The sequence below is a fragment of the Marmota flaviventris genome, chromosome 8 (assembly GCF_047511675.1).
Source record: "Marmota flaviventris isolate mMarFla1 chromosome 8, mMarFla1.hap1, whole genome shotgun sequence".
NCBI lineage: Eukaryota > Metazoa > Chordata > Mammalia > Rodentia > Sciuridae > Marmota > Marmota flaviventris.
In genome coordinates, this window is record NC_092505.1 from 130,459,808 (window position 1) to 130,476,116 (window position 16,309).

At 37.0% G+C, this 16,309-nt stretch overlaps 1 protein-coding gene across 1 annotated transcript in view; it reads right to left on the reverse strand.

Moving 5' to 3' along the window:
- Nucleotides 1–16,309, reverse strand: part of Nek11 (NIMA related kinase 11) — a 337,064-nt gene that overhangs the window by 91,432 nt on the left and 229,323 nt on the right. The gene's annotated exons all lie outside the window — the stretch shown is intronic.

Genomic DNA, 16,309 nt, shown 5'->3' on the forward strand with positions numbered 1-16,309 from the left:
TAGCAGGAATCTAGTGAAGATTTTTTTTTTCTGGAGATACCATTTCTTAGGAAATTTGTGGCCTTCAGGAAGCAATAAAGCTAAGAATTATAATCTTAATTTACCTTAACCATCAATAAGAGCTATACACACTCATGAGGCCTGGGGTAACACCAGAACTGTATTTGATAACAAATATTGACTTCAAGACAAAATAAATATCTATCCTCCATGCAGCAGGCTGGAAATAATCCAAAATAACATCCTAATGATCTGAGAAAATAGAACCTCTAAATTATTTTCAGGTTTGTTGTTATGCTGAGGAAAATTATCACTTATGGATCACCTGCTCCATTCTGAATCAAGCAACATGATTCACATTGCAGCAGTTGTCTGTGGATCTTAGAAAAATGTACAGCAGTGTAATGGACTGTTCCAAAATGTTATATAAGTGTGCTAGATTTCATTTCATAACATCTGTCGGGGTTTGAGCTGCTACTTTCTTTGCATGTGGTAAAGCCCAGCATCATTTCAAGCTCAGAATATACAGAAAAGGCAATGACAAGGAAGGCACACCTGGGCAGTGCTGGCCAATGAGGCCAAACCACCAAAGACCCTTGGTGCCTAGCCCAGGAACAGGAAGACAGGTGCCTCATGAACAGGAGGAGGGCAGAGCCTCATGAACTAAGCACTTCTCTAAAGGCTCTGCCTCCTATTGGTGATTATACTATGAATGTGAGGAGGATGCAAACATGCAGAGCATGACAGGGTTGAATCCTATGACAGTTAAGGAGTCTTCTAGCTTTAAAACTCTGTTTTCTGGCTAAAGAGATACATGGACGTGAGGGTAACAGGTTGTTTCCATATATGGCTACGGCAACCCCTCCCATCCTTGTGATCCTATGCCATTACTCACATCAGATGATAGAGTCTTTTCCCCTGCCCCTGAATCTGATCTGGCCCTATAACTTACTTTGACGCATAGAATGTGGCAGAAGTAATGCTGTGTGAGTTCTCTAATGAGGCCTTGAGAAACTACGTAGCTTCCATTTTCAGTCCCTTGGAAGCCAATGACCATGTCAAGAAGACCAGACTATGCTATTGGAGATCTCACATGGTGAGAGGCTCTGAAGCATAATTCTTGGGAGGAAAACAGAGGCCCTCTGCCATCAGCGAGCACTAACTGCAAGATGTGTAAGTGAAGCCATCTTAGACCCCCAAGCTAAGTTCCCAACTGAAAGAATTCACATGATTGACTGTAAGCAATATTGGAACTACCTAGTGAGAATAATGAGAAACAGGGAGTCACTGTTTTAATCCACTAAGTTTTTCATGTACAGAAAATAATAGATACTAAACAAATTGAAGCTACTGACAAAGAATTTTCTATTTTTATGTCCCTGGAACCTAATACAATCCCTGGGAGATGAAAAATTTCAAATGCATAGCTGTCACATTTCTTCCAGCTTCTGTGTTTTGCAAGGAAGTGAACCAGAAGAGTAGCATCAACTCCTTGGGCAGTAGTGTACCTCCAATTAGAGAGCAGGGCTCCCCTCACTCCGAGCACATTTTTACTAGGAAAGTACAGGAAAAGATATACTACTTTTTAATTTTGAGGTTTCAGTTTTATCAGTTAATCTCTTTAAGGCTCATTTTCCTTAATTATAAACCAAGAAAAATCATGGTCTCCATTTCAAACAGGGCTTTTATGAGAAGCAAACAAGCTTTTTAAAAAAGAAAGAAACATTTTAGTATTGTGTATGACTCATTGGAAATATCCAATGAATAGAAGAAGAGAGTTGGATAGGATGGGATGAGTTGGAAAAGAGAATGATACACAGAATATTAAGGACTCCCAATCACTGTGCCTGCCGCAGGATGTGGAGATTCATAGTAAGTATTTGAGTTGAATTAATGCAACAGAAACAGCAAGAGTCAGGGTCAGGGCTGTACAAAGAACATGGACAACTGTGCTACATGATTTATATCTTCCTCATACAAAAGTTAGGGAACATCTCACAGGAGTATGGGGAGGGCAGGAATAATGCATAAACAATTAGTTGAAAAAAATCAGTGAATACTCACTTTTATTAAGGGCTCAGTATGTGTCACTGTTGTACCATTTTATATTTATTAATTCACTTAAACTCTACAAGGTTGTGCTATTATTTTCCCTATTTAACAGTTGAGAAAATTGGAACATGAGAGCAGGCGCAGTGGCACATGCCTGTAATCCCAGTTGCTTGGGAGGCTGAGGCAGGAAGTTCACAGTTCGAAGCCAGCCTCAGCAACTTAGTGAGGCTCTAAGCAACTTAGTGAGACCCTGTCAATACATACATACATACATACATACATACATACATACAGGGCTGGGGATGTGGCTCAGTGGTTAAGCATCCATGGGTTCAATCCCTGGTACCAAAAAGAGAAAAGAAAAAGAACAAAAAGAAACAAGAGTATAAACTCATAAAGATGATCTAAGAACAGTTCCTTGGCAAGATATATAGAAGATATAAAACCTGGGGACAAGATACAGGTAAGGCAGAGTTGGGTGGAGAGGGGTGGGTTCTTCATCAGGTGCTTCCACACCAGGTTCTGAAGAGTGGTTTAAGAAGTTCTCTGTCTAAACATGGATGTGACAGGAGGACATGTATTTGCACAGTGGAGCAAGCAGAAACAGTCATGGGCCAATGGGCATTGGGAGCTCTTATAACTTCCCTTCCAGTCTCTGTAGACTATGGATTCACAGATCATGGACAATAACTGGGCTGAATTTATATTCACAACAAGGGACAAATCATTTTCTCTCTCAAAGCTGTAAACAGGGGTATAGAGACCCAAACTGCCAACTGTACCTATTTAAATCTTTTTGAAATTCTGAAACATTTTTAGACTTATAGAAAAGTTTCAGACAGTATAAAAATTCCTGTATACCTTTTAATCCTGATGTAAATGTTTTACAGTGTTTACTTCTTCCATCTATCTATACACAACAGGATTTCTCAACCTTAGCACTATTGACATTTGGGACCAGATAATTCTGTCTAATACACTTAAGGATATTTAGCAGCATCTGTAGTTTCAAACCACTATATGTTAGTAGGACATTCCCATCTCACCTTCCCTATCCCTAAGTGTGAAAACCAAAAACATCAGGAGACCCTGCCAAACCTCCAGTGGAATTGGGGCAAAGTCTCCTCTGGTTGAGACCTATTGAGCACTCTATTATCTTGACATACATTTTTTTCCCTATTGGTCAATTCAGGAACAATATGAGGATCAATGTAAATGATATTAATAGATTATAAACTGTGGAATAAGATAATATGCCAACTGTACCTTTTAACCTTTAAATGAAACTTTCTCTACTTTGAAAAAGAGACAATTCATAAGAAAGATCAAAACATTTTTTTACATTAAATGCAAATGAACTCATGCCTAGTCTTCCAAAAATTATCATTTATTTAAACACAAATGATCCCAACAGAAGTATGCTTACCCCTTGAGAAAGAGAAAACAAATGGAAGTAACAGGCACACCTTTCCAAGGATATTTCTTGATATTCTGCCCTTTATGTGCACTTTAGCAGAGATTTGGTCACCGAAAACATTATCATGAGTGTATTATATCTCATGTATTATGGGAATTAACTATTAATGAGAATTTTTCATTTTCTTTTTGTTTCACAATTTAAATTGAACTTAGCTGGAGCTAAGCAACCCAAGAGAACAACTATAACTTAATAAATATCAAATGTCAGTGCCACTAATCTAGTTATCTCATCCAATAAGATGATCAGTCAATCTGCTGATAGACAGATTTTCAAATGCTCTGAAAATAACAAATTGCTAATGAATTTAGATGTTCTTCAAGTCTCTTTCTCCTACAACCATCAACCCCTTCATAAAAGAAAAGTGCTTTAGAAGCACGAAGAACACCTTGTAAGATTCAATTCTGAAAACCTGTCCCACAGATTCAAGTTTAGTCAAATGCCCAGATATGGACAATTGGCTAATGCATTAGAAGTTGCTTCTAAGGAGGAAAGGGGAGCTATTTTCAATACGACTAATCAGACCCATGGTAACTATCATGCTTGCCTAGCAGCTATCTAGAGCAATCTCCCAATTTAAACAATATTTATTATAGATTTAAAATGATATTTCCTCTAGTAATTCATTTGTTTTTTTAAACTGGTAAATATAGAAAATCATCAAAGAAAATAAACATCACCCCCAATCCCACATTACTATTAACATTCACACTCATAATCTTTTCTATATAGTTCTACAGATATTTGAAATTTTATTATATATGTATTATATATGGGAAGTGTCTATCTTTTAGATTTTTGAGATAATATATATATATATGTTTCTGGTTATAACATATGTATATCCATAAAGCATATTACACACATTTTGTTTGGACTTTTATCCTATGCAATCAAATATTATTCAGAAACATAATTTTGATAACTGGATAATATTGCATTCTAAAACTATTATATGTATTTATCCATATCTTTTTCATTAAACATGTAAGTTGTTTCCATTTTATTGTGATATGTATAACATTATAATGATCATTTCTACAAATATTTACTTCATGTTTATTATCTGTTTTTAGCCACTTTGAAATGGAATTTTTGCCACTGAGTATGAACACTCAGAAACCCTCCTCTTCCTCTGCTCTTGCCCTTTTCTCCACATGCCCAAGTAGTATATTTTCTCCATAACGAGCTACAATGTGTTCTTTTTTCATCCTCTTCTCTCCTAAAATCTGTTTTCTTTCAAAAAAAGATATGGTAGATCCATTACAGCCAAAATCATAAGGCTCATGAATTATCTCAGGATATTTTGGCTTCATAAGGGATATAACCTTATTTTAGGGGAAATAATTTCTAACGGCAAAAGCTTAGGCAGAAAGACAGGCATATCAAAGGAGAAAGTTAGATGAAGACTTCACAGGATTGTAAACCTCATGCTGCAGTGGCGGGTGGTGGCACACACCTGTAATCCCAGCTGTTTGGGAGGCTGAGAAGGTAAATCACAATTGGAATGTAGCTCAGTAGTACAGCAAATGCTTGCCCAGCTTGTATGAGGCCCTGGGTTCAATCCACAGCAGCAATCACATTTCATGAATCATCATTTAGTTATCAGGCAGTTTTGTCATATTAAATAATCTAGATTATTTCCTTACTTTAGAGCTAGTTGTGGTGAAAGATTTAATTCATGAGAAAAAAATGTGTCACTTTTTTACTCAGTTCTATTGCATTCAGAAAATATTGATTATGTATCAAATGTGTATAAAAATGTGAAAGATGAATGTAGCTTAAGCCAACCACTTTGAGAATGACAATCATTTATGTGGGAGGGATAGCCTAGGATGGATGATACTGTGTGGCTAGGGAATCCCTATTGGTGCTCTTAATGATTCTCCACTCTTGCAGGAACAAACAACCCCAATCAATTTCCCCAAAAATGTATGTTCCCCACCATCAGGTGGCTGGTAGTACTACCGAAGCTAAGTTGAGAGTACAAAAGGTCTTTCTTTTTATGAAAAGAAAAAGAGCTATGTATTAAAAGTAAAACTCCAATAGCTACTCTTGTTCAAGTGTCCATCATCTCCTGCCTGAACCGAGCAAATCTCCTTACTTCCTCTTGCTTCCATTCCTGCCTCACTTTAATGCATTTCCCTCACAATATCCTTTTTGAATAATGAAAGGTAAATACATATCACAACAAAATAGCTATTTCTTCCTTACCAAGTAAGAAAGCCTCTTAAACCTGTGAAAACTTTGAACATTTTTCCCCACTGAATTCTTTCAGAAGGTTTTATTTGTGTAGCTTCCTTTTAAGTTGGCTGACTGGGTACCCCTGCTTCTCTCTATCTTTTCTCCTTGGTTCTCCTTCTTGGTTCACAAATATTCTATCATGAGGCGATTTCTGACTATTTTGGAGCTGACATCAGGAACACATATGACAACATGCCCACCCCAAGAGGGAACTTTCTTTGATGAAATCTCGATCAAGAACCTTCTAGGAAAGTTTTTGTTGCTGCCTCTGGAGAAACTCTCCTTTCAAAAGATGACCCTGCTCTGACTGCAAATTGGTACAACCAATCTGAAAAGTAGTATGGAAATTCCTTAAAAAAATTGGAATGGAACCATCATTAGACCCAGCTATCCCACTCCTTGGTCTATACCCAAAGGACTTAAAAACAGCATACTACAGTAATGCAGCCACATGAATGTTTATAGCAGCACAATTCACATTAGCCAAACTGTGGAACCAAACTAGATGCCCTTCAATAGATGAATGGATAAAGAAACTGATATTATATACACAATGGTATATTATTCAGAAGTAAAAAAGAATAAGATTATGGCATTTGCAGATAAATGGATGGAGTTAGAGAATATCATGCTAAACAAAGTAAGTCAATGCCAAAAAATCAAAGGCTGAATGTTTTCTCTGATAAGTGGATGCTGCTAATCCAAAATGGGGAAGGTTATATGATGAGTAGAGGAACTTTGGGTTGGGCAAAGAGGAGGGAGAGGAGTGAAGGGAGCCTGGGGACAGGAAAGATGGTGGAATGAGATGGACATAATTACCCTAGGTACATGTATGATTGCACAAATGGTGGGACCTTACTTTGTGTACCACTAGAGAAGTGAAAAATTGTGCTACATTTGTGTACAATGAATCGAAGAGCATTCTGCTGTCATGTATAACTGATTAAAACAAATAAATTAAATATTTTTTTAAAAAAGGTTACCCTGCTCTGTGTTGAAGCCTAGGCTACAGCTTTCTCTGTGACCACATACAAATCATACAAAACAGTCAGTGACTGTGGGAAGAATGTGAGTGGCAGGCTTAGTTTCTCTTCCCAAATTCAGTTTTATGCTTATTAGTGTCTCTCAGGCTCTCCTTGTTTTGTGGTAGGTACTTTCTGGGGATGAGTCACCATCTCAATTTCATATTCTAGTAGATCCAAAGTTATTTCTATTACATATCCTGTAACCTGGTGAAACTGGGATTTTTAATTGTGTAGGTCATATGTTTATTTGCCTTGGCCTTAGTTTGAAACTATTCTTCATCAACTCAACCTATAAGACCTTCTCTAGTATACTTTGTTACTCAGCAACATAGATCAGCATTACCAAAGTATGTAAAAGAAATATGTCCAAAGAACTTTCTTTGAGCAATATATGAAAATACCTTGAAAATGCTGCATATTCTAGCTTGGAGGTGCATAATACTCATGGATATATTGAAAGTTCTAAGGATCCTTCTAGAAAAGAAAGTTCTAAAACTTTCATGGTTTCCCAAACCTAAATGGCCATGGAAGGCCCAGGAATATTATTTGGGAAATCCTCATATGGACAAATAAATTAACAAAGCTTCCTGCATTGGTTCATAATTTCTAGGTTCCCCAGTTCATTCTTTATTGAATTCATCTGTCCTGGGATTTCTATAAGGTTTTCGTCTGTATTTGTATTATTCAGGATTCTCCATGGAAACAGAAATGGAAAGGAAAGGAAAGAAGAGGAAAAGAGAGGAAAGGAGAGGAGAGGCCAGGAGAGGGAGAGAGAATATAAAAGATGGGCTAGTTGCAGAGGCTGGCAAGTCCCAAGATCTGCAAGGTGAGTCCATATACTAGTAATGCAGGACAACAAAATGTTTAGCTTGAATCTGAAGGCAGAACCCCCACCCCCAATATCCCAGTCTAAAGGCAGTTGGGCATAAATAATGGTCTCTTAGGAAAGGTGGGTCAACCTTTTTGTTCTCTTCAGGCTTTGAACTGATTGCATGCCTATCCACATTATGGTGGAAAATCTGATTTACTCAGCCTACTCACTTAAATTTTAATCTCACCCAAAACATCTCTATAGAAACACCTAGAATAATATTTGCCCAAATAGCAGGTCACCCTGTGGCTCAGTCAAGTTAACACATAAAATTAACCATTGCATGATTCTTACTCTTTTTCTTAACTGACCATAGTATATTTAATAATTCTAAGTTATATCTGTGAAAAAAATAAATTATTTCTAAGAAGGAGTATGTAAGTAAATCAAATCTCAGGTATTTTTACCTTCTCTATAGGCTCCAAGAACATGATGCTTTTTCTCTGCCAAGCTTTACATTTAAAATCATGTGTCCACATATGTATGTGTGTGTGTGTGTGTGTGTGTGTAGTTTTATAACTACATAATTCACATTGAATCCTTGAATATTAACATATTATATACTTTTGACATAATATATATTTAAAATGATAACAAAATCTCCTCCTTATCCCTGTTTTCATTCAAGAAATATTTGAGGAACTTGGGTGTGTAAAGTATGGTGTTAGATATATTAGCAATGGATTAAAAGGCAACAGAATTTAATCAAAAGAATCATGTTTCTATTGAAGTCTTTTGGGTCAGTCACTTTAATATTGTGAATCTTATGTACACTGGAAATCAAAAGTTCAATTGAAATGCTAATTTTGTAAAAACACTTTTTTAAAGTTCTGAATCATTTGAGGAATAAAAGAATTAACTATCTGTGCTTGTCAAGCATTCCTTTTGTTTATTTGGTCAACTTATTTTTTATATAATTAAATAATTCAGACTCTGGGAAAACATAACAATCTCCTGACCATGAAGAATTTAATAGTATAAAAAGCAAATTTCAAATCCAGAAAGATTTTCTACAATCATTATTTTGTTTTAATCTAACCCTCTGATAGAAACATGAACCAAGTTCTCAAAAATATTCACATTTGAATGCTCAATAAAGAATCTGGTGGGAGAAGGAAGATGGCCGCAAATAGAGTGCATCACCCCCATGTACCACGTCACTCTGCAGGTGAATAACGAGTTAGAACGACCAAAAGCTATCTTGTTAGGAATTTCCAGCAAAATTGGGGTGCACCGAAACTTAGAGGAAGGATTTCCATCACCGAGGACCGGTTACTGGGTCTCAAACGCGAGGGAACTGTGCGAACGGAGATCCAGGCTGACTGATCCGCGGCCCGCCCCGTGGCCCGCCCCACGGCTACAGACGGCGGGGCACGCCGAGAAGCGGCCAGCAAGCAGAGAGAAACGGCGATGCGGATTCTGTGGAGTCCTGCTGGCTGTGCCCTCACTGAGCTCTGGGCTGAATTCGGGGTTTGAGACAGGGGAAGGAAGCGGTCCAGTTCTATCCCTCACACCGGACAGTCCACCAAAGAAGCCAGCGGCCACCATCTTGGAGAGCTGACGTCACCATCGCCAGTTTCTGACAGATTGCAACAATAAAACAGGTGTGTGTTATTCAGCCCATCTCCCATACATTGGGGAATTCGCATAAAATCTCTCCCCGGCTTTCCGGGGGAGGGATTATCAGAATGAGCCTGCATAGAGACGTGGGGAAAGGTAAAGGCACCTGACCTCCAACTCCCCCTCCAATCAAAGGCGAAAACGAAACCTGTCTTGCCAGCTCTGGGGGAGGGGCAAGCGGAAAAAATCAAAACAATAAGGTGCCAGTTCCCAATAGCCACCCTCCACACCCAGCAAACTGTAGGCCCAGAGTACAGTTTGAACTGCCGAGAGGCATCACACTGGGGAAGGCCTGGCGAGCAGGAGAAGCCAGGGGACGAGAGGCCAGGAATAAACCTAAGCTAACAGGTTTTTGAGAGACACGGGGGGGGGGGGGGGGGGGGGGAGAAGGGAGGAGGGAGCAGCCTCACACGGATTGTAATCCTACAGCCAGAGGGCAAAATCTTGGCCCGGAAGGCACAGCACCACCTACTGGAAGCGAAGAAAATAGAAGCCTAACAGTGCCCCCCCCCCTTTTTTTTTCTCTTTTCTCATTTTTTAAAAATTCTTTAATTTTTTAATTTTAAATTTTTTTTGTTAATTATTTTTTTCTTCAATTGTAATTTTTTTCAATTGTAATTTTTATTTTACTGCATTATATTATTATTATTTTTTATCATTTCTTTTCTTTTCTATTTTTTTCTCCTTCTTTCTTCTCTCCCTCTTGGTTTGCGTCCTTACCTTTTCCCCATCTTTCCTCTTAAGCATGAACACCCAGATTACATATAACTTACTAAATGCAAATAGATGAATACTACGAATAGGTCTATAGTCCCCCTAAGCCCTTAACTACCACCAAGTACTCCTGTCTATTCTCTTGTTAATATCCCCCTGCATTTGAGCAACCCCCCAAAGAAGCTAACATATACTAACCTCCATACCATCAAATCGCCCGACCTTAACATAAAATCCTAAGTCCAAACCTCAATTCTCTATATGCCATCAAAATATGAAGGCCTTTAATGAATTTACCTTAAATCACAATTAAATCCAACATCTCTAAACATTGTCTCCTAACACAAAGGAGAGATAGTGGAACTATAAAAACCAAAACAAATTTAAAGGAGAAAACAGAAACATAGCAGTCAAACAGAGTTGGAAAGTAACTTGAGCACCATGAAAAAACAAGGGGAAAAAGGAGTACAAACAATGCAGGACAACTTAAATACACAGGAGAACCTAGAGGCATCAGAAAAATGGACAGAGAAAGAACTCAAGGCATACCTTACTCAGATGGAATGGAATCTTAGAGAAGACTTTAGACAGCAAGTTCAAACAATGAAAGTATATTTTGAAAACGAATTAAATAAGCAAATTCAAATGGCAAAGAACAAGCTCTACCAGGAAATAGAGATTTTAAAAAAAAATCAAACAGTAATCCTAGAAATGCAGGAAACCATAAACCAAATTAAAAACTCAAACGAGAATATTACAAATAGACTAGATCAAGTAGAAGCCAGAACATAAGATAATGAAGACAAAGTTTATCAACTTGAAAAGAATATAGTCAACACAGAAAGGATGCTTAAAAGACACGAGCAATCTATCCAAGAGATATGGGATGTCATAAAAAAACCAAACCTGAGAGTCATTGGGATAGAAGAAGGCATAGAGGTTCAAACCAAAGGAATGATCAATCTATTGAATGAGATAATCCTAGAAAACTTCCCAGATATGAAAGATGGAATGGATTGCCAAATCCTGGAAGCCTACAGGACCCCAAACATTCAAAACCGTAATAGACCAACTCCAAGACACATAATTATGAAGATAGCCAACATACAGAACAAGGACAGAATATTAAAAGCTACGAGAGAAAGGAGGCAGATTACATTCAGGGGTAAACCAATTAGGTTAACGGCTGATTTTTCATCACAGACGTTGAAAGCGAGAAGATCCTGGAACAACGTATTTCAAACGCTAAAAAATAATGGATTCCAACCAAGAATACTGTATCCAGCAAAATTAAGCTTCAGATTTGACAATGAAATTAAAATATTTCACGATAAACAAAAGTTAAAAGAATTCGCAGCCAGAAAACCAGAACTGCAAGGCATTTTGAGCAAAACACTACAAGAAGAGGAATTGAAAAACAGCACCCAAAACTAACAGTGGGAGGTAACTCAGTAAAGGGAAGGAAAAAAAATAACCAAAAAGGAAAAACTAGCCATATTAAAATAAATAAATAAACAAGCATGACGGGTAGTACTAACCATATTTCAATAGTAACCTTAAATGTTAATGGCTTAAATTCACCAATTAAGAGACATAGGCTAATAACCTGGATTAAAAAAACAAATCCAACAATATGCTGCCTTCAGGAGACTCATATGATAGGAAAAGACATATACAGACTGAAGGTGAAAGGTTGGGAAAAATCATACCACTCACATGGTCCTCGGAAGCAAGCAGGAGTGGCCATACTCATATCGAATAAAATCAACTTCAAACCTAAGTTAATCAAAAGGGATAAAGAAGGACACTATATACTGTTAAAAGGAACCATCCACCAAAAAGACATAACAATTATCAATATGTATGCACCAAACAATGGAGCTGCGACGTTCATAAAACAAACTCTCCTCAAGTTCAAGAGTCAAATAGACCACAACACAATAATTATGGGTGACTTCAACACACCGCTCTCTCCATTGGACAAATCCTCCAGACAAAAGCTGAATAAACAAACTATAGAACTCAATAACACAATCAATAACCTAGACTTAACCGACATATATAGAATATATCAACCATCATCAAGTGGATACACGTTCTTCTCAGCAGCACACGGATCCTTCTCAAAGATAGACCATATATTATGCCATAGGGCAACTATTAGTAAATATAAAGGTGTGGAGATAATACCATGCATCTTATCTGATCATAATGGAATGAAACTGGAAATCAATGATAAAAGAAGGAAGGAAAAATCCTGGATCACCTGGAAAATGAACAATATGTTACTGAATGATCAATGGGTTACAGAAGACATAAAGGAGGAAATAAAAAAATTCTTGGAGATGAATGAAAATACAGACACAACATATCGGAATCTATGGGACACAATGAAAGCAGTTTTAAGAAGGAAATTCATTTCCTGGAGTTCATTCCTCAAAAAAAGGAAAAACCAACAAATAAATGAACTCACACTTCATCTCAAAACCCTAGAAAAGGAAGAGCAAAACAACATCAAATGTAGTAGAAGGCAAGAAATAATTAAAATCAGAGCGGAAATCAACGAAATTGAAACAAAAAAAAACCATTGAAAAAATTGATAAAACAAAAAGTTGGTTCTTTGAAAAAATAAATAAGATCAACAGACCCTTAGCCATGCTAATGAAGAGAAGAAGAGAGAGAGCTCAAATTACTAACATACGGGATGAAAAAGGCAATATCACAATGGACACTACAGAAATACAGAAGATAATTAGAAATTATTTTCAAACCCTATATTCCAATAAAATAGAAGATAGCGAAGATATTGATAAATTTCTTAAGTCATATGATTTGCCCAGATTGAGTCAGAAAGATACACACAATTTAAACAGACCAAAAACAAAGGAGGAAATAGAAGAAGCCATCAAAAGACTACCAAGCAAGAAAAGCCCTGGACCGGATGGATATACAGCAGAGTTTTACAAAACCTTCAAAGAAGAATTAATACCAATACTTTTCAAGTTATTTTAAGAAATAGAAAAAGAAGGAGCTCTTCCAAATTCATTTTATGAGGCCAACATCACCCTGATCCCGAAACCAGAAAAAGACACTTCAAAGAAAGAAAACTACAGACCAATATCTCTAATGAACTTAGATGCAAAAATCCTCAATAAAATCCTGGCGAATCGAATACAAAAGCATATCAAAAAAAATGTGCACCATGATCAAGTAGGATTCATCCCCGGGATGCAAGGCTGGTTCAATATACGGAAATCAATAAATGTTATTCACCACATTAATAGACTTAATCATAAGAACCACATGATCATCTCGATAGATGCAGAAAAAGCATTCGACAAAGTTCAGCATCCCTTTATGTTCAAAACACTAGAAAAAATAGGGATAACAGGAACTTACCTCAACATTGTAAAAGCTATATATGCTAAGCCTCAGGCTAGCATCATTCTGAATGGAGAAAAACTGAAGGCATTCCCTCTAAAATCTGGAACAAGACAGGGTTAGGGTTAGGGTTAGGGTTAGGGTTCTATTCAATTCAGTCCTAGAAATACTAGCCAGAACAATTAGACAGACAAAAGTAATTAAAAGCATAAAAATAGGAAAAGAAGAACTTAAATTTTCACTATATGCGGATGATATGATAATATATCTAACAGACCCAAAAGGGTCTACAAAGAAACTACTAGAGCTAATAAGTTAATTCAGCAAAGTGGCAGGATATAAAATCAACACGCATAAATCAAAGGCATTCCTGTATATCAGCGACAAACCCTCTGAAATGGAAATGAGGACAACCACCCCATTCACAATATCCTCAAAAAAATAAAATACTTGGGAATCAACCTAACAAAAGAGATGAAAGATTTATACAATGAAAACTACAGAACCCTAAAGAGAGAAATAGAAGAAGACCTTAGAAGATGGAAAAATATACCCTGTTCATGGATAGGAAGAACTAACATCATCAAAATGGCGATATTACCCAAAGTTCGCTATAGGTTTAATGCAATGCCAATCAAAATCCCAACGGCATTTCTTGCAGAAATAAATAAAGCAATCATGAAATTCATATGGAAAAACAAAAGACCCAGAATAGCAAAAGCAATTCTAAGCAGGAAGTGTGAATCAGGAGGTATAGCGATACCAGACTTCAAACTATACTACAGAGCAATAGTAACAAAAACAGCATGGTACTGGTACCAAAACAGGTGGGTGGACCAATGGTACAGAATAGAGGACACAGAGACCAATCCACAAAATTACAACTTTCTTATATTTGATAAAGGGGCTAAAAGCATGCAATGGAGGAAGGATAGCATCTTCAACAAATGGTGCTGGGAAAACTGGAAATCCATATGCAACAAAATGAAACTGAATCCCTTTCTCTCACCATGCACAAAAGTTAACTCAAAATGGATCAAAGAGCTTGATATCAAATCAGAGACTCTGCGTCTGATAGAAGAAAAAGTTGGCCCCAAGCTACATATTGTGGGATCGGGCTCCAAATTCCTTAATAGGACACCCATAGCACAAGAGTTAATAACTAGAATCAACAAATAGGACTTACTCAAACTAAAAAGTTTTTTCTCAGAAAGAGAAACAATAAGAGAGGTAAATAGGGAGCCTACATCCTGGGAACAAATCTTTACTCCTCACACTTCAGATAGAGCCCTAATATCCAGAGTATACAAAGAACTCAAAAAATTAAACAATAAGAAAACAAATAACCCAATCAACAAATGGGCCAAGGACCTGAACAGACACTTCTCAGAGGAGGACATACAATCAATCAACAAGTACATGAAAAAATGCTCACCATCTCTAGCAGTCAGAGAAATGCAAATCAAAACCACCCTAAAATACCATCTCACTCCAGTAAGATTAGCAGCCATTATGAAGGCAAACAACAACAAGTGCTGGAGAGGATGTGGGGAAAAGGGTACACTTGTACATTGCTGGTGGGACTGCAAATTGGTGCGGCCAATTTGGAAAGCAGTATGGAGATTCCTGGGAAAGCTGGGAATGGAACCACCATTTGATCCAGCTATTGCCCTTCTCGGACTATTCCCTGAAGACCTTAAAAGAGCGTACTATAGGGATACTGCCACATCGATGTTCATAGCAGCACAATTCACAATAGCTAGACTGTGGAACCAACCCAGATGCCCTTCAATAGATGAATGGATAAAAAAATGTGGCATTTATACACAATGGAGTATTACACAGCACTAAAAAATGACAAAATCATGGAATTTGCAGGGAAATGGATGGCATTAGAGCAGATTATGCTAAGTGAAGCTAGCCAATCCCTAAAAAACAAATGCCAAATGTCTTCTTTGATATAATGAGAACAACTAAGAACAGAGCAGGGAGGAAGAGCAGGAGGAAAAGATCAACTTTAAACAGAGACAGGAGGTGGGAGGGAAAGGGAGAGAAAAGGGAAATTGCATGGAAATGGAAGGAGACCCTCATTGATATACAAAATTACATATAAGAGAATTTGAGGGGGAAGGGAAAAAAAACAAGAGAAAAAATTAAATTACAACAGATGGGGTAGAGAGAGAAGATGGGGGGGAGGGGAGGGGGGATAGTAGAGGATAGGAAAGGTAGCAGAATACAACAGTTACTAATAGGGCATTATGTAAAAATGTGGATGTGTAATTGATGTGATTCTGCAATCTGTATTTGTGGTAAAAATGGGAGTTCATAACCCACTTGAATCGAACGTATGAAATATGATATGTCAAGAGTTTTGTAATGTTTTGAACAACCAATGAAAAAAAAGAATCTGGTAGTAAAAATGTAGTCATCAAATCAAATTACCAATAGAGCTGTACATATAGTATTTTACATTTCAATTTTTGTTCTTAGAGGCAAATGTCAAATACTATCATAGTGCATACTGAAAGGCTTGTTTTGGTTCTTGAAAACTGAAACTTTGATTTGAAAGTTGACAAGATATTGTTTTGAAAACATAATCTAATAGTATACAATAATATTGATACATAGTTATTACTTCTAGAAAAATAATCTTATGGCATCTATAGTACTTAGGACAGTTTCAGCTACAACTGACAATGTACATAAAATGACTTAAATAAAAATTTCACCATGTTACTTTTTAAGCATTCCCAGAGCTCCCTCTTTCCAAAAAAATAAAAAATAAACCAAAAATATAAAAACAAATAAAAAACATCCTTATACTTTTGGGCCACAATTGATGGATATTAATTTTAAAACAATCCCCGGAAAGTGGATATGATGGCTAGGCTGATTGGAATGAATCACTGTTTATCCAAATCATAA